The sequence below is a fragment of the Puma concolor genome, chromosome B2 (assembly GCF_028749965.1).
Source record: "Puma concolor isolate L17-30 chromosome B2, mPumCon1.1.hap2, whole genome shotgun sequence".
Lineage (NCBI taxonomy): Eukaryota > Metazoa > Chordata > Mammalia > Carnivora > Felidae > Puma > Puma concolor.
Window position 1 is genome coordinate 89,398,947 of NC_141671.1, and position 27,050 is coordinate 89,425,996.

Sequence of the window (27,050 nt, forward strand, 5' to 3'; positions counted from 1 at the left end):
TGGCTCACTCAAATGTCTTTAAGTCCTAGCTGCTACAATTGCTTTTTGTTTATGCTTTTAAATCCTTTTTTTTTTTTTTTTTTTTTTTGTAATTGCTCCAAATAAGCATTAATTAGACTGGCATCTGGCTTCTCAACAGAAATGCCAGAAGCACATGCCATGATAACTTCTACCTTAATATCAAAGACTGAGAAACACATTATTATAAGTGTAGAGTAATTCATTCATCCTAAAGGAAATATTAGTAAATTTCATCCACAATATGTGGAAAGGATGACATATTAGGACTAAGTAGGTTTTACTCTAGGAATGCAGGGTTGATTTAACATTTGAAAATTAATTAATATAGTTTACTACATTAAAAAAGAAAAATTGCATGGCTACTTTAGTAAATAAAGCAAAAACATTCAACATCTATTTATTATATATACTCTTGACAAAATCTGAGGAAAAGAGAACTTCCTTAATCTGATATAGGCTATTTTCAAAAAATCTACAGGAAAATCATACCTAGTGGTGAAATGTTAAAATTCTTTTGTCTGAGATCAAGAGTGAATTGAGAATGTTATTTAGCACTGTAATTTTTTTTTGTAATAAAGAAGTAAGAAGAAAAATAAGGAAAAAGGAAATAAGTCTTTAAAGGAATGAGTGAAAGTTTCATTAAATATGATATGATTTGGTAAATATCAAATAAAAAATCTATGGAAATATTTATTAGGATTGATAGGCAAATTTAATAAGGTGGCCGAATATAAGAATAATATAAAAATCAATGTATATCTATATACCAGTAGCAATGAGATAAAATATAATTTATGATACATCTTTTAGTAACATAAAAATATTGAATAATTAGACATATAACTAACAAAAATGTAAAAGATCTAAACAGAAAACTGGAAAATGTTATTGGGAGATGCTAAAGAAGACCTAAATAAATGGAGAATTGTAGTATAATTGAAATATTCAATATTGTAAAGATATTAATTCTCCACAAATTTATTTATGGATTTAAAGCAATTCAATTCAAAAGCCAAACAATTATTTTTTGGGGCTTGAAAGGAAAGCAAACTCTAAAATCTCCATAAAAATACAGACTGTCAAAACGGACAAGGCAATCTTAATACGAAGAACAGTGTAGGAAGACTTGCTCTACCAGATTATGATTTACTGTGAAGCCATAGAAATTAAGACTGTGTGGCAAGAATAGACAGATGGACGGAGCAGAACAGAGGGCCCAAAAGCATATTGTTTTCATTATCTATTGCTGTATAGCAAACTATCCCCAAACTTGGAGGCTTAACCATCAACAACCATTTGTTTTCTCTCATGATATTATGGACTCAGCAGGATGTTTCTTTTGCTCCATAAGATGTCAGCTGGAGCTATAGTCTTTGGGAATATCAAAGGGACAGAATTTCCTAAATGGCTTATTTATATGTGTAGCAGTTGGTGTTGGCCATTGGCTGAGAGATCACTAGATTTGTTGATCTCACTCAACATCTCAAGTCTCCATTTGGCCTTTCCACATGGTTTGTACTTCTGAAAAGATGGCTGCTAGGTTCCAAAAAGGAGTGTTCCAAACATACAAAAGCAGAAACTATTTATATCTTTGGGCTTGCTTTTGGAATTCACATATCACTTTTGCCACATTATGATGGTCAAAGCAGGTTACGGTGTCAGCCCAGATTCAATGGTGTGGGAGAAGGCAGGAGATATATTTTACTTTTCAATGGGAGGAGTGACAAAGAATTTGCAGCCACCTTTAGTCTATCACAGAGCCACACTTATGTGTGTACTTGACTAGTGCAAAGATGACGCTATGTGTAAAGATTTGACTTTTCAACGTATGATACAGAAAAAAATTGGATGGAAAAAAGTATAACTTGACTGTACATCATACCCTAATCAAAAATAAGTTTCAGTAGGGTTGTATACTTAAATGTCAAGGCAAAAAAAATTATACTTTAAGCAATGCTATGGAAGAATATCATTGTGACCTTGAGATGGGAAATTTTTTAAAGCTGCACACAAAATGCTTTAACCATAGGGGGAAATATTAAACTGTACTACATTTTAACAGTGCCACAAGTGCTTATGTCATATTCCCTTGATCCGTCTCTAATTTCAGCCATAGCTAGTGGAAGGATAGTTCCATGATGACTCATGCTCACCTCTTTGACAGTGTTTCATAGTTTCTGTCCCATGGCCTTTTCTAGCACCATTCTCTTGGCCAATGTGCAAACACAACCTGGAAGTATGGGATTAATGATCTTAAGCACAGTCCTAAAATGATAGGGCAAGACCTGGGATAAAAAGGTTTAATCTGTCCTTCAGACAGTTCTGGAAAGGATTCTATACAATTTTAGGTTGTAGCAGAATTAAGACCTGCTTCCTAGATTGGTGATCTAAAAAACACACCTTTGTATTAGCTTTCCTTTCTTCCCTAATGCTTCCTAGTCCCTTACTTCTAATACCTAGGATCACTTCTTAATTAAACTATATATACAAGTTCCTGTCTTGGGTCTATTTTTGGAGGATTTCAAACTAAAACAACATTAAAATTAAGAATCGCTGCTTGCTGATGGTTTTAATAAAGAGTAGAAAGAAGCCCACAGAGTAGGAGTAGATATTTCCAAAAATGTAATCAAATAAAGCTTATATCCTGAACATTAAAAAAAAAAACATTTAAAATGTAATCAAATAAAGATTATATCCTGAAAGAAAACCTATACATAACATAGGAGAGGTAATACTTTAGAAAAATAGACTTGTTTTATATACAAGCCATTAACATAGGGAAAAGGCACTCAACTACGAGTCCAAATTAAAGCACATAAGACGCCACTACACACCCACCAGAATGGCTAAAATTCAGAATAAGGACAATACCAAATGTTAAGCAATACAAATTCTTCTACTATGTGGTGCTATGGTCTGAATATTTGTGTCCTCCTGAAATTCATATATTGAAATTTTACCCCCCAATGTTGATAGTATTAAGAGGAAGGGGTTGATAGTGTTAAGAGGTCAAGAGGGTGGAGTTCTTGTGAATGAGATTAGTGGCTTATAAAATGGCCTCAGTGAGATCCCTAGCTCCTTCTATTTTGGAGGAACTCAAACTAAAACAACATCAAAATTAAGGATCACTGTTTATCAATGGTTTTTTTCTGTGCCTCTGTGAAGTTACAAAAAGGAAGTACATGCTATGAACTGGAAAGAGGACCCTCACCCAATCGTGTTGGCACCCTGATTTCAGACTTCAAGCCTCCAGAACAATGAGAATTAAATTTCAGTTGTTTATAAGCTGTCCAGTCTATTGTTATAGCAGCCCAAACAGACTAAGATACCAATCTAGTGGAGTATCTTTGGATTGAACAGTCAATTTGAAAAACTGGCATCATCAACCAAAGTTGAAGAAATGCGTATCCTTTCACTTGTTATTTCCATTCCAAATACACATCTAATAGGAATATCTGAACGTGTCCCCATAATACATTGTAATAAACAAAAACTGGAAAAGATACAAATGTCCAATAATTCTAGAATGGGTAAATAATATATGTTGTAATCATACAGTGAAATGTAACATAACAAGGAAAATTAATACACTGGAGTAGTATATAACATTATATTATATACATAATATAGATCTTAAAAACATACATAAATTATGAATTTATGGACTATCTTATTTCATCTTTAATACCCCATTACCCCTACTTACAACATGGATCATTTTTTACCAAATCTTATACATCATATCTTTTCAAATGTGTAAATTTTGTCATGTATCTATAATTGAAAAGGTATTAAAAACATACAATACCATTATCACACTAAAAAATTTAATGTCCAATAAGTATTCAAGTTTTCCTGATATTCTCAATACTTTTAACCGTTCATTTGTTCAAATCAGGACCCACAAAATGGCTAACCTCTTTTATTTGACCACTATGCCTCTTGAGTGGTGTGACTGTACATTGTATATTCTCCAGAGTTCCATATCAATAGCATTCCTTTTAACTCTCTAAAATATCCTGTTTTGGATCAAAAGTATACTATTATTCTACAATTAAGTCCTTTTTGTCTTTATGCTCTCATTCTCTTTCTTTTTCTTACATTTTTTGTTGCTGTTTGAAGAAACTAGGTTATTTGCCCTATGGAGGTTTCTACAGTCTTGGTATTTGCTGGTTGCATCTCGCTGTTGTTTTTTAATATGTTCCTGTGTCCTCTGTATTTACTGTAAACTGGAAATTAGAATTAGAGGCTTGCTTTGGTTTACCTTCCATGGGGGTAAAGGGGGAGAATACAGGTAGTGTGTACTTGTGTTAGAAAGAACGTAATCCTGAGGTTGTAGGGAAGATGGCGGCGTAGGAGGACGCTGGGCTCACCGCGCGTCCTGCTGATCACTTAGATTCCACCTACACCTGCCTAAATAACCCAGAAAACCACCAGAGGATTAGCAGAACGGAGTCGCCGGAGCCAAGCGCAGACCAGAGGCCCACGGAAGAGGGTAGGAAGGGCGGCGAGGCGGTGCGCGCTCCACAGACTGGCGGGAGGGAGCCGGGGCGGAGGGGCGGCTCGCCGGCCAAGCAGAGCCCCCGAGTCTGGCTTGCAAAAAGCGGAGGGGCCTGACGGACTGTGTTCTGACAGCAAGCGCGACTTAGCGTCTGGGAGGTCATAAGCTAACAGCTCTGCTCAGAAAGCGGGAAGGCTGGAGGACAAAGGGAAGGAGAGCTGCTGAGCCCCCGGACGACAGAGCTCAGTTTGGTGGGGAACAAAGGCGCTCGCCAGCGCCATCTCCCCCGCCCATCCCCCAGCCAAAATCCCAAAGAGAACCAGTTCCTGCCAGGGAACTTGCTCGCTCTGCGCAAACACCCAACTCTGCGCTTCTGCGGAGCCAAACCTCCCACAGCGGATCTGACTCCCTCCTGCTGCCACAGGGCCCCTCCTGAAGTGGATCACCTAAGGAGAAGCAAGCTAAGCCTGCCCCTCCTGCCCCTGTGCACCTTGCCTACCCACCCCAGCTAAGACGCCAGATCCCCAGCATCACAAGCCTGGCAGTGTGCAAGTAGCCCAGACAGACCACCCCACCCCACAGTGAATCCCGCCCCTAGGAGAGGGGAAGAGAAGGCACGCACCAGTCTGACTGTGGCCCCAGCGGTGGGCTCGGGGCAGACATCAGGTCTGACTGCGGCTCCGCCCACCAACTCCAGTTATACACCACAGCACAGGGGAAGTGCCCTGCAGGTCCTCACCACGCCAGGGACTATCCAAAATGACCAAGCGGAAGAATTCCCCTCAGAAGAATCTCCAGGAAATAACAACAGCTAATGAGCTGATCAAAAAGGATTTAAATAATATAACAGAAAGTGAATTTAGAATAATAGTCATAAAATTAATCGCTGGGCTTGAAAACAGTATAGCTGACAGCAGAGAATCTCTTGCTACAGAGATCAAGGGACTAAGGAACAGTCACGAGGAGCTGAAAAACACTTTAAACGAAATGCATAACAAAATGGAAACCACCACGGCTCGGATTGAAGAGGCAGAGGAGAGAATAGGTGAACTAGAAGATAAAGTTATGGAAAAAGAGGAAGCTGAGAAAAAGAGAGATAAAAAAATCCAGGAATATGAGGGGAAAATTAGAGAACTAAGTGATACACTAAAAAGAAATAATATACGCATAATTGGTATCCCAGAGGAGAAAGAGAGAGGGAAAGGTGCTGAAGGGGTACTTGAAGAAATAATAGCTGAGAACTTCCCTGAAGTGGGGAAGGAAAAAGGCATTGAAATCCAAGAGGCACAGAGAACTCCCTTCAGACGTAACTTGAATCGATCTTCTGCACGACATATCATAGTGAAACTGGCAAAATACAAGGATAAAGAGAAAATTCTGAAAGCAGCAAGGGGTAAACGTGCCCTCACATATAAAGGGAGACCTATAAGACTCGTGACTGATCTCTCTTTTGAAACTTGGCAGGCCAGAAAGAATTGGCACGAAATTTTCAGTGTGCTAGACAGAAAAAATATGCAGCCGAGAATCCTTTATCCAGCAAGTCTGTCATTTAGAATAGAAGGAGAGATAAAGGTCTTCCCAAACAAACAAAAACTGAAGGAATTTGTCACCACTAAACCAGCCCTACAAGAGATCCTAAGGGGGACCCTGTGAGACAAAGTACCAGAGACATCACTACAAGCATAAAACATACAGACATCACAATGACTCTAAACCCATATCTTTCTATAATAACACTGAATGTAAATGGATTAAATGCGCCAACCAAAAGACATAGGGTATCAGAATGGATAAAAAAACAAGACCCATCTATTTGCTGTCTACAAGAGACTCATTTTAGACCTGAGGACACCTTCAGATTGAGAGTGAGGGGATGGAGATCTATTTATCATGCTACTGGAAGCCAAAAGAAAGCTGGAGTAGCCATCCTTATATCAGACAAACTAGACTTTAAATTAAAGGCTGTCACAAGAGATGAAGAAGGACATTATATAATAGTGACAGGGTCTATCCATCAGGAAGAGCTAACAATTATAAATGTCTATGTGCCGAATACCGGAGCACCCAAATATATAAAACAATTACTCATAAACATAAGCAACCTTATTGATAAGAATGTGGTAATTGCAGGGGACTTTAACACCCCACTTACAGAAATGGATAGATCATCTAGACACACGGTCAATAAAGAAACAAGGGCCCTGAATGAGACATTGGATCAGATGGACTTGACAGATCTATTTAGAACTCTGCATCCCAAAGCAACAGAATATACTTTCTTCTCGAGTGCACATGGAACATTCTCCAAGATAGATCATATACTGGGTCACAAAACAGCCCTTCATAAGTTTACAAGCATTGAAATCATACCATGCATACTTTCAGACCACAATGCTATGAAGCTTGAAATCAACCACAGAAAAAAGTCTGGAAAACCTCCAAAAGCATGGAGGTTAAAGAACACCCTACTAACGAATGAGTGGGTCAACCAGGCAATTCGAGAAGAAATTAAAAAATATATGGAAACAAACGAAAATGAAAATACAACAATCCAAACGCTTTGGGACGCAGCGAAGGCAGTCCTGAGAGGAAAATACATTGCAATCCAGGCCTATCTCAAGAAACAAGAAAAATCCCAAATACAAAATCTAACAGCACACCTAAAGGAACTAGAAGCAGAACAGCAAAGGCAGCCTAAACCCAGCAGAAGAAGAGAAATAATAAAGATCAGAGCAGAAATAAACAATATAGAATCTAAAAAAACGGTAGAGCAGATCAACGAAACCAAGAGTTGGTTTTTTGAAAAAATAAACAAAATTGACAAACCTCTAGCCAGGCTTCTCAAAAAGAAAAGGGAGATGACCCAAATAGATAAAATCATGAATAAAATGGAATTATTACAACCAATCCCTCAGAGATACAAACAATTATCAGGGAATACTATGAAAAATTATATGCCAACAAATTGGACAACCTGGAAGAAATGGACAAATTCCTGAACACCCACACTCTTCCAAAACTCAATCAGGAGGAAATAGAAAGCTTGAACAGACCCATAACCAGCAAAGAAATTGAATCAGTTATCAAAAACCTCCCAACAAATAAGAGTCCAGGACCAGATGGCTTCCCAGGGGAGTTCTACCAGACGTTTAAAGCAGAGATAATACCTATCCTTCTCAAGCTATTCCAAGAAATAGAAAGGGAAGGAAAACTTCCAGACTCATTCTATGAAGCCAGTATTACTTTGATTCCTAAACCAGACAGAGACCCAGTAAAAAAAGAGAACTACAGGCCAATATCCCTGATGAATATGGATGCAAAAATTCTCAATAAGATACTAGCAAATCGAATTCAATGGCATATAAAAAGAATTATTCACCATGATCAAGTGGGATTCATTCCTGGGATGCAGGGCTGGTTCAACATTCGCAAATCAATCAACGTGATACATCACATTAACAAAAAAAAAAGAGAAAAACCATATGATCCTGTCAATCGATGCAGAAAAGGCCTTTGACAAAATCCAGCACCCTTTCTTAATAAAAACTCTTGAGAAAGTCGTGATAGAAGGAACATACTTAAAGATCATAAAAGCCATTTATGAAAAGCCCACAGCTAACATCATCCTCAACGGGGAAAAACTGAGAGCTTTTTCCCTGAGATCAGGAACACGACAGGGATGCCCACTCTCACCGCTGTTGTTTAACATAGTGCTGGAAGATCTAGCATCAGCAATAAGACAACAAAAGGAAATCAAAGGCGTCAAAATTGGCAAAGATGAAGTCAGGCTTTCGCTCTTTGCAGATGACATGATATTATACATGGAAAATCCGATAGACTCCACCAAAAGTCTGCTAGAACTGATACATGAATTCAGCAAAGTTGCAGGATACAAAATCAATGTACAGAAATCGGTTGCATTCTTATACACTAACAATGAAGCAACAGAAAGACAAATAAAGAAACTGATCCCATTCACAATTGCACCAAGAAGCATAAAATACCTAGGAATAAATCTAACCAAAGATGTAAAGGATCTGTATGCTGAAAACTATAGAAAGCTTATGAAGGTAATTGAAGAAGATTTAAAGAAATGGAAAGACATTCCCTGCTCATGGATTGGAAGAATAAATATTATCAAAATGTCAATACTACCCAAAGCTATCTACACATTCAATGCAATCCCAATCAAAATTGCACCAACATTCTTCTCGAAACTAGAACAAGCAATCCTAAAATTCATATGGAACCACAAAAGGCCCCGAAAAGCCAAAGTAATTTTGAAGAAGAAGACCAAAGCAGGAGGCATCACAATCCCAGACTTTAGCCTCTACTACAAAGCTGTCATCATCAAGACAGCATGGTATTGGCACAAAAACAGACACATAGACCAATGGAATAGAATAGAAACCCCAGAACTAGACCCACAAACGTATGGCCAACTAATCTTTGACAAAGCAGGAAAGAACATCCAATGGAAAAAAGACAGTCTCTTTAACAAATGGTGCTGGGAGAACTGGACAGCAACATGCAGAAGGTTGAAACTAGACCACTTTCTCACACCATTCACAAAAATAAACTCAAAATGGATAAAGGACCTGAATGTGAGACAGGAAACCATCAAAACCTTAGAGGAGAAAGCAGGAAAAGACCTCTCTGACCTCAGCCGTAGCAATCTCTTACTCGACACATCCCCAAAGACAAGGGAATTAAAAGCAAAAGTGAATTACTGGGACCTTATGAAGATAAAAAGCTTCTGCACAGCAAAGGAAACAACCAACAAAACTAAAAGGCAACCAACGGAATGGGAAAAGATATTTGCAAATGACATATCGGACAAAGGGCTAGTATCCAAAATCTATAAAGAGCTCACCAAACTCCACACCCGAAAAGCAAATAACCCAGTGAAGAAATGGGCAGAAAACATGAATAGACACTTCTCTAAAGAAGACATCCGGATGGCCAACAGGCACATGAAAAGATGTTCAGCGTCGCTCCTTATCAGGGAAATACAAATCAAAACCACACTCAGGTATCACCTCACGCCAGTCAGAGTGGCCAAAATGAACAAATCAGGAGACTATAGATGCTGGAGAGGATGTGGAGAAACGGGAACCCTCTTGCACTGTTGGTGGGAATGCAAATTGGTGCAGCCGCTCTGGAAAGCAGTGTGGAGGTTCCTCAGAAAATTAAAAATAGACCTACCCTATGACCCAGCAATAGCACTGCTAGGAATTTATCCAAGGGACACAGGAGTACTGATGCATAGGGGCACTTGTACCCCAATGTTCATAGCAGCACTCTCAACAATAGCCAAATTATGGAAAGAGCCTAAATGTCCATCAACTGATGAATGGATAAAGAAATTGTGGTTTATATACACTATGGAGTACTACGTGGCAATGGGAAAAAATGAAATATGGCCTTTTGTAGCAACGTGGATGGAACTGGAGAGTGTGATGCTAAGTGAAATAAGCCATACAGAGAAAGACAGATACCATATGGTTTCACTCTTATGTGGATCCTGAGAAACTTAAGAGAAACCCATGGGGGAGGGGAACAAAAAAAAAAAAAAAAGAGGTTAGAGTGGGAGAGAGCCAAAGCACAAGAGACTGTTGAGAAATGAGAACAAACTAAGGGTTGATGGGGGGTGGGAGGGAGGAGAGGGTGGGTGATGGGTACTGAGGAGGGCACCTTTTGGGATGAGCACTGGGTGTTGTATGGAAACCAATTTGACAATAAATTTCATATATAAATAAAAAAAAAAAAAAAGAACGTAATCCACTTGTCTCTCTTTCAGTAAGGTTAGCAGTCATTGATGATCATTGCCTAAATGTGTTATTTCAAAAAGTTTTCCAAATGGTGATACTAATATCCTGTTTCTTGATCTAGGTGGTACTCATATGGGGCTTTGCTATATATATATATATATATATATATATATATATATATATATATCCACATATATACACATTTAAAAATGATAACTTGATTGGGCTTTTGGATATCAAAAAATCACAAATGTTTATTCAATTTGATGATTACAAAGTGATTTATATGTTTATTACACTATATCACAATTGATTCTAGATATCATATTCCAGGATATATTAACCAAAGTGATACTGCTAGGTTTTAAAATATGCAAAAATAATAAAGCCCCTACCAACTTGTTGATAGAGATGGAAAACTGAGAATCATTTCTATTTGATAATAGAAGTAAAATTATGAGTCTACAACTTTCTTACTACTGTGGGATTACTATCATAAAGCAAATTCCCATGAAACTACATTTTGAATAATATTTCCCAGGGATGCTAGGCCACTGGATTTAATTACTTCTGGGAGTAAAAAAGAAAAAAAAAAACAACCTTACTGGTTCCAGGGAAATTATGCCATTGTTTTCTGGGGTGCTCTGACTCGTATTCAGGCTATAATGGTGGCCAACAAACTCTAAAAGCCCTGATATTTCTTGGTGATCTTGTAACTTGGTTCACAGTCTTCTTCCAGCCATCCTACTGATGACCCATCTATTTCTTCCCTAGCCTTACTGTACTTTGGTTTCTATTACACCACTGACCTTTTTCATTGGAGCCTACAGAGCATGGAAGTTGAAAAGACTGACTTGGGAGTACAGACTGGGTTGAATCACTTCTAGCTATGTGACCTTTGGCAATTTTCTTAATCTCATTGTACCTTATTTCCCTCACTTGTAGAATAGTAATTATAGTATGTCCCATTTTTCTGTTGTAATGATAATACACGTGACACCAATGGCACATAAGAGGTCCACAGCAAATTGTGGGTATTTCCAGTGTGATTCAGCAGCTTATTTACTTAGTTTCATACTAAAAGGATTAATGCTGCCAGAACTGCTCTACTACTCAGATCTTGAACTGTAAAAATATCTACTGTGATTATAACATTCCTGCTTTGTAAATGCTATTTCTCTCATTTCCTCATGACCAAGACTGCCCTTTACTTCAGTTTCTTGACCTATTCTTACATCCTGATTCCATTGGTTTCCAAATTTATATACTTTATGGGCCAGAAAAAAGTCAGGAGACCAATATAAGTTTATTAATTTGTTGCTAAGTAAGGATGTTGAAATAACCAATAGCATCACATGTTGAAAGGATGAAATTATTTGTAATTAAGAAAACATCTGTCTTTATGTGATAAACTATGTATTATTATGAGGTAGAAATTCATCAACTATCTACTTTGAACATCCTGATTATACAGGATTTAGTGCTTACCATGTTATACTAGATTCAATAAATACTTTTTGGGGAATGGATAAAAGATCTCTATTATTTAATGAAGAAAAGATATTTTAACAAAAAATGAAAGTTATAATTCTTTTTTTTAATGTTTATTTATTTTGAGAGAGAAGAGGGAGCAAGCAAGCACAGGGAATGGGCAGAGAGAGAGAGAGAGAGAGGGAGACAGAGAATCCCAAGCAGGCTCCATGCTGTCAGAGCAGAGCCCAACACAGGGCTTGATCCCACAAACTATGAGATCATGACCTGAGCTGAAATCAAGAGTTGGATGCTTAACTGACTGAACCACCCAGGTGCCACCACCTGCCTTATTTAAGTTATAAATATATTTATAACTATATGTAATATATAGATCTTAAAAATTATTAACTATTATTGACTATATTATTAACTATTATTAACTATAATATTAACTATTATATATAGTTATATATATTATATTTGGTTATAATTTTTAAGTTATATATATATTTAAGATATATATATCTTTCTATATATATATGTTAAGTTATATATATGTCAATGCCCAAAATAACAACATTAAAAGATGTGTTTTTCTTTGGTTCATACAAATAGTGAGTTTGTTGATTTGTATTCAGTTGTGAAGTAGAAAATGAAGCTCACATATACATTGTTTTCTGACACATTCTTCTTTAAATTATAATTAATTCCAAAATTCTAGATTCAGATAAGTGTGTTGATGAAACTGTAGGCTACATTCTTAAGGCAATTTCTCTCAATTTAAAAAATTTTGGTCAGGGCCTATCTGGGTCATGTCAATATCTCAGAAAAGCTACTAATTTGAAAACACTTCAGTATTTGTTTGACAGTTATATAGTAGGATTTTTCAGGTGCTAGATTTCTCTTACCAAAATTTGAATGTCTCTTTGTTTAATATCTTTATTAGTTATCTTGTCCTTGTCTTTTGAGTTTCCTCAAAACAAAAACTCCACTTATGCGTGAACTTCAGTGAATAAAGTAGAATTTAGAAAAATCAAAAGAGAGGGCATATGCTACACATATCTTCTAACTTAGGTGATATCTCAGGGAAGTTCCAAATTCCTCTTTGAACCTTGTAGCTACTGGGATTTTTTTCTCCCTGCTGTTCTTTAGCCTTCTAGGCCTCTTCCAGTGAAAATATATTTGATTATTTTTAAGTCTTTCTTTTTTCCCCCATTTTATCCTTTCCTAATCCAGAGAAAACAAAGGGGTACAATTACACTCTTTTAAGGATAATATAGGTACATTTTTAAGATAAAAACGCCTGATTGGGCCTCCTAAACAGCTGCCTCAAAGTTTTAGGGGAGATATGCAGGGTGGGTGAGAAGAAGTAAGAGAAGCTATAATGTCCTACAAACCATAAAGTCCCCCATTTGTTACCACTCCTGTTAGCTGAGAGAACAACACTGGAACCATTAATCTTGTTAACATTTACTACACTTATTTTGTGCAAGAATTCTATAAGGTGCTGGTGTTAAAAGGTGAAGGGACTGGCAGAAAGTGATAGTAGGGTAAGCAGAAAATCTCTGAATTCAAATCCTACCAGTTATATTTATATTACTGCTATTGTGGTACTGAATAAAGAATTTCTCTGAACTATAAATTCTTCAACTATAAAATGGAAATAAAATAACACCCACTTCCAAGGTTGTTAGGATTTAGTACTCCCCTCAATGCCTGACACGTCATAGTTCTTCCATTGAGCACATTTCTCCTTTCCCACCACCTCTAATCTCCATACCCTCTCCATAACTAATTAAGATAAAGGGGAAACAATAAATTTTAAGCCTACAGTAAATCAATAAACAATTCAACATGTTCATATTGATTACCTACCTTGTCTAGAACTATGTTGGACAGTAAGGGGATTTTCTTAGTTTATTTGGGTAGCTATAACAAAAATACTATAGATTGGGTGGCTTATATACAACAGAAATTTATTTCTCACAATTCTGGAGTCTATGATATCCAAGATCAAGGTGCTAGAAGATTTGATGTCAGGTAAAGTCCTACTTTCTGATTTATAGATGACCATCTTCTTGCTGTGTCTTCATATAGTAGAGGAAGAAGGAAGCTCTCTTGGGTTCCTTTTATAATGGCACTAATCCCATACACGAGGGTCCCACCCTCATGACCTAATCACTTTCCAAATCCCTACTTCTTCAAACCATAATACATGGGGTTAGGTTCTCAACATATGGATTGTAGGGGGACACAAACATTCAGTCCATAATAGGGATACAAACAGGAATAAAATATAGTCTTTGTTGGAGGCACCTATAGCTTAGAGCCATGGAATCTCAGGATTGAGGAGAATCTTAAATATTATCTGGTAAAACATCTCCAGCAGGTAAGACCTGAAATGAGTATAATATCAGGTGCTTAGGAGCTGTAAAGTATACAATAAGGTGAACATCCCAAAAGGAACCTTGGATGGCCAACATGATGTTCTCCACTGGGTGGTATTACCTTGTCCGGTTGATCATGATCCACATTGTCAGCATACAGCCAGTGGCTCAGTCTTTGTGCAAAATAATACACTTAACAAATTTCATAGTTATTGATGAATATCCTAGAATGTCAACTTACGAGGATAAATGAACAAGATACTGTTATGTATACTGAAACACTCACCTATCCATGAGTAGCCTTTTTCTATGGACATATCTATATAGGAATCCAAATTAAAATCAGAAGGCAGATGAAGCAGCAAAGAATTAATAAATGAAATATGGGGCGCCTGGGTGGCGCAGTTGGTTAAGCGTTCGACTTCAGCCAGGTCACGATCTCGCGGTCCGTGAGTTCGAGCCCCGCGTCGGGCTCTGGGCTGATGGCTCAGAGCCTGGAGCCTGTTTCCGATTCTGTGTCTCCCTCTCTCTCTGCCCCTCCCCCGTTCATGCTCTGTCTCTCTCTGTCCCAAAAATAAATAAAAAACGTTGAAAAAAATTAAAAAAATAAATAAATGAAATAGATGACCTTAAGAAGTATATAACAAAGTAGCTTAAGGTACATTTTTTTCTCATAATAGGGATAATCTTACCAGTGAATGGATATGCTTATGTAGTAGGCAAATATGGGATAATATAAGGAGAAATGACTAGTGTTAGAAGTAACATTTTTTAATAGGGTGATAAGTTTCTGGTGGGAGGTCAGTTACATACCTATTAGAAATGGAAAGAATGCCCATTGTTTATTTTAATTTTCTATATGAAATAATAGGACATTGTTAGGAGTACTCTTTCAGTACCTATTCCTGAAGATTTCTTACATTTCCCTTCTACCCATGACCCAGGAAAATATCTCAGAATAAGAGAAAAAGTCATAAACAACTATAGAATATACACATTTTTTTCCTTTTTTCCTTAAATATCTTTTAATTTTCTAACTAGCCTCTGAGCATTTTGAAAAACATATAGAGTGAAAACCACAATGGCTTAATAGTTTATTTGTGTCTACTTAATACATGACACAGAAGCAAGCTTGTGAGAGGAAAAAGTACATAATATAGCTCTGACTTCAGGCAGTTTAAAATCTCACTGGAAAGACAAAAATAAAAGTTTGAAACAAAAGCTTTGTCAAATAACAATGTCAGTTATTAAGAATGGATTTAACCAATATTTGTAAGTATATACTCTCAGTACCGTTCTGGGCTGGGTACTGGGGATGGCAAAAATGGTGACTTCTGCCTTTGAGGTACTCACAGGGAAATCCAACACATGACAAATAGCTGTCTCACTCCAATGGAGTGTGTGTAGATGCCAGGAGATGCAGGGAGGAAGTGATCAAAGGACAGGGATGGTACCTGGATAAGATTTCCTGTGAAGATGATTTGAGAGTTGGGTCTGGAAGGGCATAAATTGACAAAAACAGTGTAGGACAGTCCAGGAGGTAGGACAGAGGGTGGAAGTGGGGTTGTTGGTGTGATGGTGGTGGGGGTGGTATAGAATTACATAAGTAGTAATATGGGTTTAGAAAAGAATAATTCTGCTTCAAAGAAAGTGCCAGTTTTCAGCTGACCAATACGTTATGTCTTCTTTCTACCCTCAGTTCTTCTGTGTCTTAACTCATTATAGACAAGCATAACATGATACAGGTTTTCCTGCTATGTGAAAGTAGAGTGTTCCTATGAAAACTTTCGTAAGCCAAAATGGTGTAAGGAAGTTATTACCATTAATTTATATTAAAAGTTTTTGAGCATTCCCAAACACAAAAAATAATCTCTTAGCCTTTTCTGATACCTTAGGACACATCTTGCTAATAGATGCACAAAATAAATTGAGACAAAGCACACATGCTCACAGACACAGTTCAAAGCTGTGGTGGCTTGATGCTTAGATGCTGAGTGGGGCCACTCTTGCTGCTTGGGGTGCACATTGCCTTTATAACTGCTTGCTGAAAAACAAACACTACACACTATTTTTGATTTTCACCTTTTTTCATAAAAGTGAAAATCTCCTTTGGATTCCTTTTGGTTAGTGAAAACAGGTACTTAAATCTAGGTATTTCATAAAAGCAAAGTGGTTTAATGCAAACTTTCAAAAAGTGGGGATACCTGTACTGGCTATTAAGCTTTCAGTAATTTGGTTGCTAGACTATTTTAAAGCAACCAAGGACCAAAGGGGAAGCTCTTTGTTCCTAGTCTGTGATGAAAATATGGAAAGTTTTGTACTATTTAGTCATTCAATGATCCAGGAGCTTCCCCTGCTGTAATAATGCTACTATTTTCAACATGTAGTAGAAGCTCACCTTGCTGTCCCACAGGCAGTGTATAGAAAAAGGGTGGTGCCTTGTGCAGCCTGCTTTAGGAGCCAGAGATTAAGGTGGCATACATACATCACTTCCAGCCAACATTCCACTGGCCATAACTGAGTTACATGTCCCCTCTATCTGCAAGGAAAGCTGGGATATGTAGTCTCCCTTTGTGTTATTTACAGGGTCTCTGAGCAATAAGAATAATCTAGGTCCTAAATAGGACTAGAAACACATGGTTTTGTATGTGCAAGGATGTTATCAGGGAGGTCAGAAGTAGCGGATCAGTCAAAGTTAGGAACTAGTTGTCCTCTTTCCGCATTGAGTTAGAGCTAAAACAAATTTGGATGGCAGCAGTATAGTGGGTCTCTGCGATCAAAGATTCAGGATTATTAGTAGAGATGAAAGGTGTGATTTATTGTGTACCTCAGTGAAGCTGCATGAAAATATAGGAATTGTTAATATTATTAGCTGAGTAGTATCATTGTATACTGAGGGCTAGTGGGTCACCACTAAATCCTTAGCACCTCCCTCATCACTCTTTATGCTTGTTCATCTCTGCCTTTTTGGTATACATATACATATGCCCTTAAAAATGTATGCATTAAGACCCATTAGACATGTAGGCAGGCATCTCTCCCATTCACCTCTGTTTCTCCCCCATATCTAGCTATGGCTATGGGTTCAGTTAATACATGATGAAGTCTAAAGGAATAAATTTATGTTTATGTGAAGTGTCAAATATGTTTGCATATGCAGTTACATTCATCTCTTTCAATTCTGTGACTTTGTTTTCTCTTTTAGCTCCAAGGTCTATTAAAGGAGCACAATTATTTATTTATTATTTTTTCAGAATTCTAGTGTGCAATGTACCCATAATAAATGGATAATTACTCAGTAATGATTCTTTAATTGCACATACTATATACCTCTAGTGAGAAATTTTAAATGCATGTTACGCATTTTAGCCTTGTACTCACTAGCTGCAGAGTCAAACATACAATGTGTTTCTTTAATGGTTGTTTTTACTGTAAGTACAAGGCATAGATTTTTTCTTAATATCTGATGCCCTGTGTTTTCAGACTGTTTAATATTAGTTTTCTTTTTTAATAAATTTATTTTTTAAGTGTATTTATTTATTTTGAGGGAGAGAGAGAGAGCACAAATGGGAGAGGTGCAGAGAGAGAGGGAGAGAGAGAAGATCCCAAACAGGCTCCTCACTGTCAGTGCCGAGCCTGATGCGGGGCTGGAACCCACAAACCGTGAGATCATGACCTGAGCTGAAACCAGGAGTCAGACACTTAACTGACTCAGTCACCCAGGTGCCCCTTAATATTAGTTTTCTTTTTTTTTTTTTTTTTTAAATTTTTTTTTTCAACGTTTATCTATCTTTGGGACAGAGAGAGACAGAGCATGAACGGGGGAGGGGCAGAGAGAGAGGGAGACACAGAATCGGAAACAGGCTCCAGGTTCTGAGCCATCAGCCCAGAGCCTGACGCGGGGCTCGAACTCACGGACCGCGAGATCGTGACCTGGCTGAAGTCGGACGCTTAACCGACTGCGCCACCCAGGCGCCCCTTAGTTTTCTTAAACAGAATTATGAGTGAATAAAATGAGCATATTACTAATAAAGAGTGTGTGTGTGTGTGTGTGTGTGTGTGTGTGTGTGTTTAGTGTTGGTATTGAATGGGTGAATGTTCAATTGCTCTTAATCTAAAATAAACACAAAATATTCCTTGTTGTCAGTATTTTTTTTTCTAAGTGGTATCTATAATTTTCTTCTGTGCATGAATGAACGATAGCACACAAGTGATTGCACTGTGGTTTATAGCTCAATAAATTAGTCTTAGTGTGTGGGAGATTTACTGTGCCTTAATCAATGATTAATTATTCCTTTCTGATCTCAGTAAGATCCCATAAAAAGGGGGTTACACACATAGCCTTGCTCCTTTTGAGGCTGCAAGCAAAACTGCAAAATTATTAAGCTCGGTTTAATTGCCTTTTGTAGCTGTGTTGAGAAGAGTATCTATACAGTATATGTATATGATCATCTCTTATATCGGGGAAAGGAGCGGGGGCTAAAACATGGCTTCTGTTTAATATGAATAAATTGTGTTTCAACCATAGTGGAAAATGGGTTCATATTACATATGTTTTATTAGCAGATTAAGGGTGTTTATTAAGAAATGATACATAATTAATTTAATGGATCCAAATTTTAAAAAGCTGTTAACTGCTCTGTAATCATAAACTTGATATAACTGCTTTTTATTTCCCTCTTTTTTTCTTTTTTAGGTGTTGGCCTCATTGGTAGAGTGTGCTAGGGTGGAAAGAATACAGGATTTGTGGTCACATAGAGTGAATCCAAATACTCGTGTAGTCCTCTATGTATACTGTGACATTTAGCAAGTTATTTTAAATCCCCAGTTTTCTGTTTTACAAAGCAAACAATAATAGCTTCATTCAGGGTTGCTGATAAAATTATAAATTCCCTGTGTAATATATACATGTATATGATTTACACACACACACACTCATAAATTTTCTTCCTTTCTGTGCCACAGTAGAGAGGCATGGATAGGTTGCTCTTTTGTAATAAGCTATTTGGATGGATAAAACCAAAAGGGTGCTCTAAAGACTTTTCTAGCAGGCATCCAAGCAGTAAGTGTGCTTGATGTCTTGTGGGAAGATTGATAAAGGCTGATGGCTGGTCTCTATAGAATCATGGCTTCTGGGAGTTGAAGAAGTTAGTTGTTATTTTGCATTCCTGGAAAATTTAGAGTTGACCTTTGTATTAGGCCTAATCTTATTTTTATTTTTAAATGTACAATGAGATGGAAGTTTCAGCATCATAAGAAGCAGAGAACAGTCAAAGATATATTTTATTATCCTTTCCCTCCCATCCAAGGCAATGCTATTGAATGCTCAACTGTGACTTGCACAACATTTAGTCTTGCCTAAAGATGATTGCAGGCATAGGCACAGGGGAGTTTTCACAGACTACAGTCAAGCTTTATCTGTGAATAAAAATAATTTTTTCCAATTTGGACAGATTTTTTTGTGTGTGCCCAATTACTATGGCTAGAGTATCTAGTATAATGTTGAATTCAAATGGTGAAAGTGAGCATCCTTATCTAGTTGTTGACTTTAGGAGGAAATTTTTAGGTCTTTCATTAGTGAGTATTATTTTGGCCATGAGTTTTTCATGCATTCCCTTTATTATGTTTATCTACCATGAAAGTTTCTTCTCAGTTTGTTGAATATATCTATCATGAGAAGATATTAGATCTCACAAAATCATTTTCCTTCATCAATTGAGATGATCATGTTCTTTTTATATTATTATCCTCCTTTAAAATATTTTTTAAGTATAGTAGACATACAGTGTTATATTAATTTAAGGTGTGCAATTTAGTGAATTGACAAGTTTATGCTTTATGTTATGTTCACAAGTATAGCTACCATATAAGCCATTAAACCACTATTATAATATTGACTATATTCCTTATGCTCTGATTTTTATTCATGTGACTTACTTATTCCATATTGGGAAACCTGTATCTCCCATTATCCTTCAATCATTTATCCCAGTGCGCTATCCCCCTCCCCTCTGACAAGCATCAGTTTATCTCTTTATAATTCTGATTCCTCTTTTTTTTTAGATTCCATTTATGAGTGGAATCATATGATGTTTGTCTTTCTGAGTCTGATGTATAACATAATAACCTTTAAGTCCATCCATGTTGTCTCAAATGGCACAATCTTATCCTTTTTTATGGGTGTGTAATATTCTTGTGGTGTGTGTATGTGTGTGTGTCTGTGTGTGTGTGTGTGTGTGTTACCAACATATACCATATTTTTCTTATCCATTTATCTGTTGATGGACATGTAGATTGCTTCCATTCTATGGCTTGGCTATTGTAAATAATGCTGCAATAAACATGGTGGTACATATATTTTTGAGTTAGTGCTTTTGTTTTCCCTGGGTAAATACACAGTAGTGGAATTATTGGATCCGATATTTCTATTTTGTGTGTGTGTGTGTGTGTGTGTGTGTGTGTGTGTTTTAGAGAGAAAGAGAGAGAGCACACTAGGAAGGGGGAAGAGGGAATCTTAAGCAGGCTCCATGCTCGGCACAAAGCCCAATGCAGGACTCAATCCCATGGCCCTGGGAACATGACCTGAGCCAAAATCAAGAGTGGGACACTCAGCCAACTGAACCACCCTGGTGGCCTTCTTTCTTAAGTTTTTGAGGAACCCCCATACTGTTTACCACAGTGGCTATACTAATTTACATTCCCATTAACAATGTATAAGGGTTTCTTTTTCTCTACATCCTTGCCAACATTGGTTATTTCTTGTCTTCTGGATTATAGCCATTCTAAAAGATATGAGGTGATAACTCATTGTGGTTTTGATTTGCATTTCACTGATGATTAGTGATGTTGAGCATCTTTTCATGTATCTGTTAGCTATCTGAATATCTTCTTTAAAAATGTCTATTTAGGACCTCTGCTCATTTTTTGATTGGACTTTTTGGGTTTTTTTGGTGTCAAGTTGTATAAATTCTTTATTTTGGATATATAATTATGTATTGGATATATATTATATATATTATATATATTATATATATATACATTATATATAATATATATATAATTTATTAGATATATCATTTGCAAATATCTTATTCCATTCAGTAGGTTGACTATTTGATTTGTTGATAGTTAACTTTGCTGTGTAAAAGCTTTTTATTTTGGTGTAGTTCCAACTTTATTTTTGCTTTTGTTTCCCATACCTTAGGAAACATATCTAGGAAAATGTTGCTAACGCTGATATCAGAGAAATTACTGCCTGTGCTCTCTTCTTGGATTTTTATGCTTTCAGGTCTTACTTTTAGGTCTTTAATCCATTTTAAGTTTTTTAAAAAAATTTTTTATTGTTTATGTCTGAGACAGAGAGAGACAGAGCATTAGTGGGGAAGGGTGGAGAGAGAGGGAGACACAGAATCCGAGGCAGGCTCTAGGCTCTGAGCTGTCAGCAGAGAGCCCGACGTGGGGCTTGAACTCATCAACCACGAGATCATGACCTGAGCTGAAGTCGGACGCTCAACCGACTAAGCCACCGGGGCTCCCCTCCAGTTTAATTCTTATATATGTAGCTGCCCAATTTTCTACCACTATTTGTTGAAAAAACTTTCTTTTCTGCATTGTATATTCTTGCCTCCTTTGTCATAGAGGTTTATTTCTGGGGTCTCTATTCTGTTCTGTTGATCTGTATGTTTATTTTTGTGTCAGTACCATACTGTTTTGATTACTATGGCTTTTTAGTATATTTTGACATCTGGGATTGTGATACCTGCTGCTTTATTCTTTCTCAGGATTGTTTTGGCTATCTGGGGTCTTTTGTGGTGCCATACAATTTTAGTATTATTCTAGTTTTGTGAAAAAGTCTGTTGGTATTTTGACAGTGATTGCATGGAATCTGTTGATTGCTTTGGGTAACATGGAAATTTTGACAATATTAATTCTTCCAGTCAATGAGCATGGAATATCTTTCCATTTGTTTGTGTCATCTTCAATTTCTTTCATCAATTTTTTATAGTTTTCAGAGTATAGATCTTTTACCTCCTTGGTTAAGTTTATTCCTAGGTATTTTCTTGTTTTTGGTGTAATTGTAAATGGATTATTTAATGTGTCTCTTTCTGCAATTTTGTTGCTAGTGTATAAAAACGCTACCAATATCTGGGTATTGCAGAGTTGTTTTGCCCCTTTTAAGTGCTAGTTGTATCCTGCCACTTTACTAAATTCATTTATTACTTCTAGTAGTTTCTTGGAATCTTTAGGATTTTTTATGTATAGTATTATGTCATCTGCGAATAGTGAAAATTTAACTTCTTTACCAATATTGATGGCTCTGATTTCTTTTTCTTTTCTGATTGCTGTGATTAAGACTTTTAGTACTACGTTGAATAAAAGTGGTAAGAATGGACATTCTTGTCTTGTTCCTGAAAACTGTCAGTTTTGCACCATTCAGGATGATTAACTGTGGGTTTTTCAAGTTTGAGGTGAGTCAGCATGTAGATGGATCTTTTCTCCTTTGTCCCCATTCTTCCACTCTGTGTCTTTTGATTGGACAGTTTAGGTTATTTACTTTTAACATAATTATGTGTATACTTATCATCACTTTAAACATTTGTTTTTCTACAAAAAGGATCTTTTTATAGATCCTTTCTGTTCCTTTCTTCCTCTCTTACGCTCTCTGTGATCAATGAGTATCTGTAGTGTTTTGTTTGGATTTCTTTCTCTTTATTTTTTGTATATCTATCAAAGGTTTTGGGTTTGTGGTTACCATGAGATTCATATATAATATCCTAAATAAATAGCAGTTCATATAAATTCAATGGTCATTTAAGTTCAAACACATTCTAAAAACAAAAAACAAACAAAAGCAAAAAAATACTTTCTTTTAATACTCGCTTCTCCACATTTTATGTATATGTACTCATATTTTACACCTTTTTATTCATATTTTTCTTATGTCCAGTTATGGCCATTTCTTTTCCACTTAAAGAAGTCCCTTTAACATTTCTTGTAAGTCTGGTTTAGTGATGATAAACTCATTTATCTTGTGTTTATCTGGGAAACTATCTCTCCTTCAAATCTGAATGATAACCTTGCTGTGCAGAGTATTCATAGTTGTAGTTTTGTTTTGTTTTGTTTTGTTTTGTTTTGTTTTGTTTTCCTTTTAGCACTTTGAATACATCGTGCTACTATTCCCTTCCCACTCTAGGTTAGGAAGTTTTCAGTTATTATTTCTTCAAATAAGTTTTCTACATTTTTCTCTCTCTCTTCTTCTGGGATTCCTATAATGCAGATTTTTATTCACCTGATGTTGCTAAGAGATCTCTTAATCTATCCTCATTTTAACAAATTCTTTTCTTTTTGCCATTCAACTTGTGTACTTACCATTACCCAGTCTTTCTGATCGTTGATACGTTCTTCTGCATCTGCCATTCTGTTGATTCACTTTAGTGTGTTTTTTACTCTAGCTATTGTATTTTTCAACTCTGATTCTTTTTAAAATATTTTCTATCTTGGGGATCCTAGTGGCTCAGTTAGTTAAGCATCCAACTCTTACTTTCGGCTCAGGTCATGATCTCATGGTTTGTGAGATTGAGCCCCGCATTGGGCTTCATGCTGACAGTGCAGAGCCTGCTTGGGATTCTTTCTCTCTTTCTCTCTCTCTGCCCCTCTCCTGCTGGCACTCTCTCTCTGTCTCTCAAAATAAATAAAATAAACTTTAGGAAAAAAAATATATTTTCTCTTTATTGATGGTCTCACTGAGTTCTTCCATTCTTTTCTCCAGCCCAATGAGTATCTTTACAATTATTACTTTAAATTCTTTAGCAGATGTATTGCTTAACTTTGTTTCATTTTGTTCTTTTTCTGAATGTTTTTTCTTGTTCTTTCTTTGTGAGCATATCCTTTCTCCATTTTGCTTGATTTGCTGTTTCTTTCTATGGATTAGGCAAAATGGCTACTTATAAAGTTGAAGGAGTGGTCTTGTGTATTACCACTTGGTGACTTTTGCTGGCTGGTTGGAGCTGTGTATATATGTGCTAGCTACTCTTTTAAACCATGGCTTTTTACAGAAGGAATAATTAAAAAATAATAATAGTAAAAAAAGTAGAATAATAAGAGAGAAAAACATTTTTAAAAAAGGATAAAAAAAGAAAAAATTAAGAAGAAATAAACAAAAAAGAATAATAAAAGGATAAAACCAAACAGAGAGAGAAAAAAAAAGGCAAGATAAATTTTAAAAAGTAAAACAACAGCGCCCTCCAATCCTATAAAACTGTAGGTTGTTTTTTGTGTCCCAGCACACAGGGCAGATGGTGTGTGCTTATGGACCCTGGGCTCTCTGAAGTGGCAAACTCACTGAGAGGACGGGACTGCCTGACAGTGTCCAGACCCTGCTGTGGTCAAGGCTTTTAAAGTGAGGTGGGAGCATAAACCACGTGTTCTCCAGTCCCTCTGATCTGAAGAGCTTTCTTGCATCTCCTCTGCCACTTGGCAGAGTTGTGTTGTCCCTTTTAAGTGCTAGCTGCTCTTTTCAACCACGGCTTTTTTTCTGTGCCTAACGATAGACGCACAGTATCCTCAGTACTAATCCTTCCCCATTGCTATTAGGAGCTCAGGGATGGGGGTTCCCTTTGTCTCGGTCTGTCTTCCTGTTCTCTTGCCATTTTCTCTGTCTTCGGTTGTTTAGTAGCGGTTCAGTCAGCCCTCCGTTCTTCTTCAAGAGGAATTGTTCTATTAATAGGTATAATTTGGTGTGTTCTGTGGAAGAGGTGAGTTCAGAGTCTCCCTATGTTGCTGTCTTGAACCAGGACCTGTTTTTTTCCCCTGCTACATTCTAATTAATGTAATGTATTACACTGATTGATTTTTGTTTTAATTTTTTAATGTTTATTTATTTTGAGAGAGAGAGAGAGAGAGAGAGGGAATGTGTCTGAGCAGGGGAGGGGTACGGAGAGAGTGAAAGAGAGAATCCTAAGCAGGTTCCACACTGTCAGTGCAGAGCCTGACATGGGGCTTGAATTCACAAACTGTAAGGTCATGAACTGAGCCAAAATCAAGAGTGAGATGCTTAACCGACTGAGCCATTCAGGCGCCCTTGATTGATTTTTGTATGCTCAACTCTAGTACATTATTTTAAATTCTCAACACTTATTTCAACTGTGGCTGTTACTGTCAGTTGCAGTCAGGCTTTGGCTTATTTTATGTAGATGCAAATTAATAATGTCTCACTCACACATGGCATGAGACCACCTGTAGAAACCTGTTTGGCAATCATATATGAGAAACTTGGAGTTGCAATGTAGGTGGCAACATTCAGAGTGCCCTTTGGCCTTTGTGGAATGGGAGGCTGTGGATTAATGTTTCCCCTTTTCTTCCTTTGGGGACAAGGTTCTAAAGTCAGTACCACAAGGCTTCTTAGAAGGTCTTACTAGGTGAAGCAACCAGTGGCTTACACTGACTTGATTATACATCCTTGTATTTATTTGTTCTCCTTCTGGTTTCACTTATCCCCTGATCATACTTTCTGGGACTGCATTCAAATAAACTACTCACTTAGAAGCATTTTGTTTGATTCTGATTTCGGAGAAACTGAGGAAAATAAAGAACTAAGGAGTCTGCTGTACGTGTTTAGTGACACTGCATGAAGTAGAGGGAACTGATAGGACATAGTGCAGCTCCTAGCGCTTGGTCTCATGCTTTTACTAGATGTTACAAAGTGCTGTACAGTTGTTGGATTTTATTTCTGAGGACCCTGCTACTGATTTTTTTAATCTTGATTTTCAGGTTTAAGGTAGTCCCTTAGCTCACTGAAAGTTCTTTGTTTTTGTTTTGTTTTGTTTTCATTAAAGCTTTCTGCTTTTCTCCTTTGACTATGGGAAAATATTCTAAAGTAATTGCCTTCATTAATTAAAAAGGAGTAATTACCTGCAAAGGGAGTAAGAAAGGTGGTTCTTAAGTGTATGTGAATTTTGAGTGAATGGGAACTAATAATTAAAATAACAAATTTCATATTTTTAAAATATCATATGTCAAATGTTATGCTTAATTTTAATCCTAGCATCTCCATCATGAAGTAGGTGCTATTATTATTCCATTTTTATCTGCAAGAAACTATTCCAACTCATACCAGTTTCTCAAAGCTTGTCTTCTTAACTACTCTATTAGACATTTTAAGATGTTCTTTCTGCAAATGAATTAAAGTTTTAATTATAAAATTCATGAAATGTTTGAATAAATCTTCATGAAAAGCCAACATCTTATCTGAAATTCTATCCTTCTTGAAATGAAAACTGAGGCTAACATAAATTACAGAGGAGTAAGTTTCTGACATAGAAGATCTGGTGTCAGGGCATGGGGCTATTTTTGATGAAGTCTTGAAATAACAAAGCATAACAAAAAATGGACTTGATTCTCTTGATGGTACACTCAGAGTTTAAAAATATCAGAGTTGCTCCTGTGTCTGCACAGACAGAATCTGTAAATTTTAATTTTTTGTCATTTGGCTTCTAGATGTCCTTGGTGTGTGCACCCTTGTGGAATCCGGTTCATCTCCAATCTGTCAAGAAGCATCAGAGGTGGTTTTGACTCCTTATGTCCTGAGCCTGTGCACAAAATGTGTGAGTACACTGAGATAATGAGGCCAATTTTACCCTTGTCGAGGGTCTTCTAAAATGATTTTATAATGGTTCTTGTATTGGAATTAATTACCTTGTAGTTTTAGACTCAGGAAGGAAGGGCAATGTTTGGTTAAGATTAGAAAATATCTGGGGTGCCTGGGTGGCTCAGTTGGTTAAGTGTCTGACTTCAGCTCAGGTCATGATCTTGCCATTCCTGAGTTTGAACCCCATGTCAGGCTCTGTGCTGACAGCTCAGAGCCTGAAGCCCGGTTCAGATTCTGTGTCTCCTTCTCTC

At 36.9% G+C, this 27,050-nt stretch overlaps 1 long non-coding RNA gene across 1 annotated transcript in view; it reads left to right on the forward strand.

Annotated features, from left to right (window-relative positions):
• Nucleotides 1-26,745, forward strand: part of LOC147581102 (uncharacterized) — a 321,165-nt gene extending 294,420 nt beyond the window's left edge. Inside the window, exon 3 of the long non-coding RNA XR_015251412.1 lies at nucleotides 26,649-26,745. This is a non-coding gene — a long non-coding RNA (uncharacterized LOC147581102). The remainder of the gene's footprint in view (nucleotides 1-26,648) is intronic.
• Nucleotides 26,746-27,050: the final 305 nt, after the last annotated feature.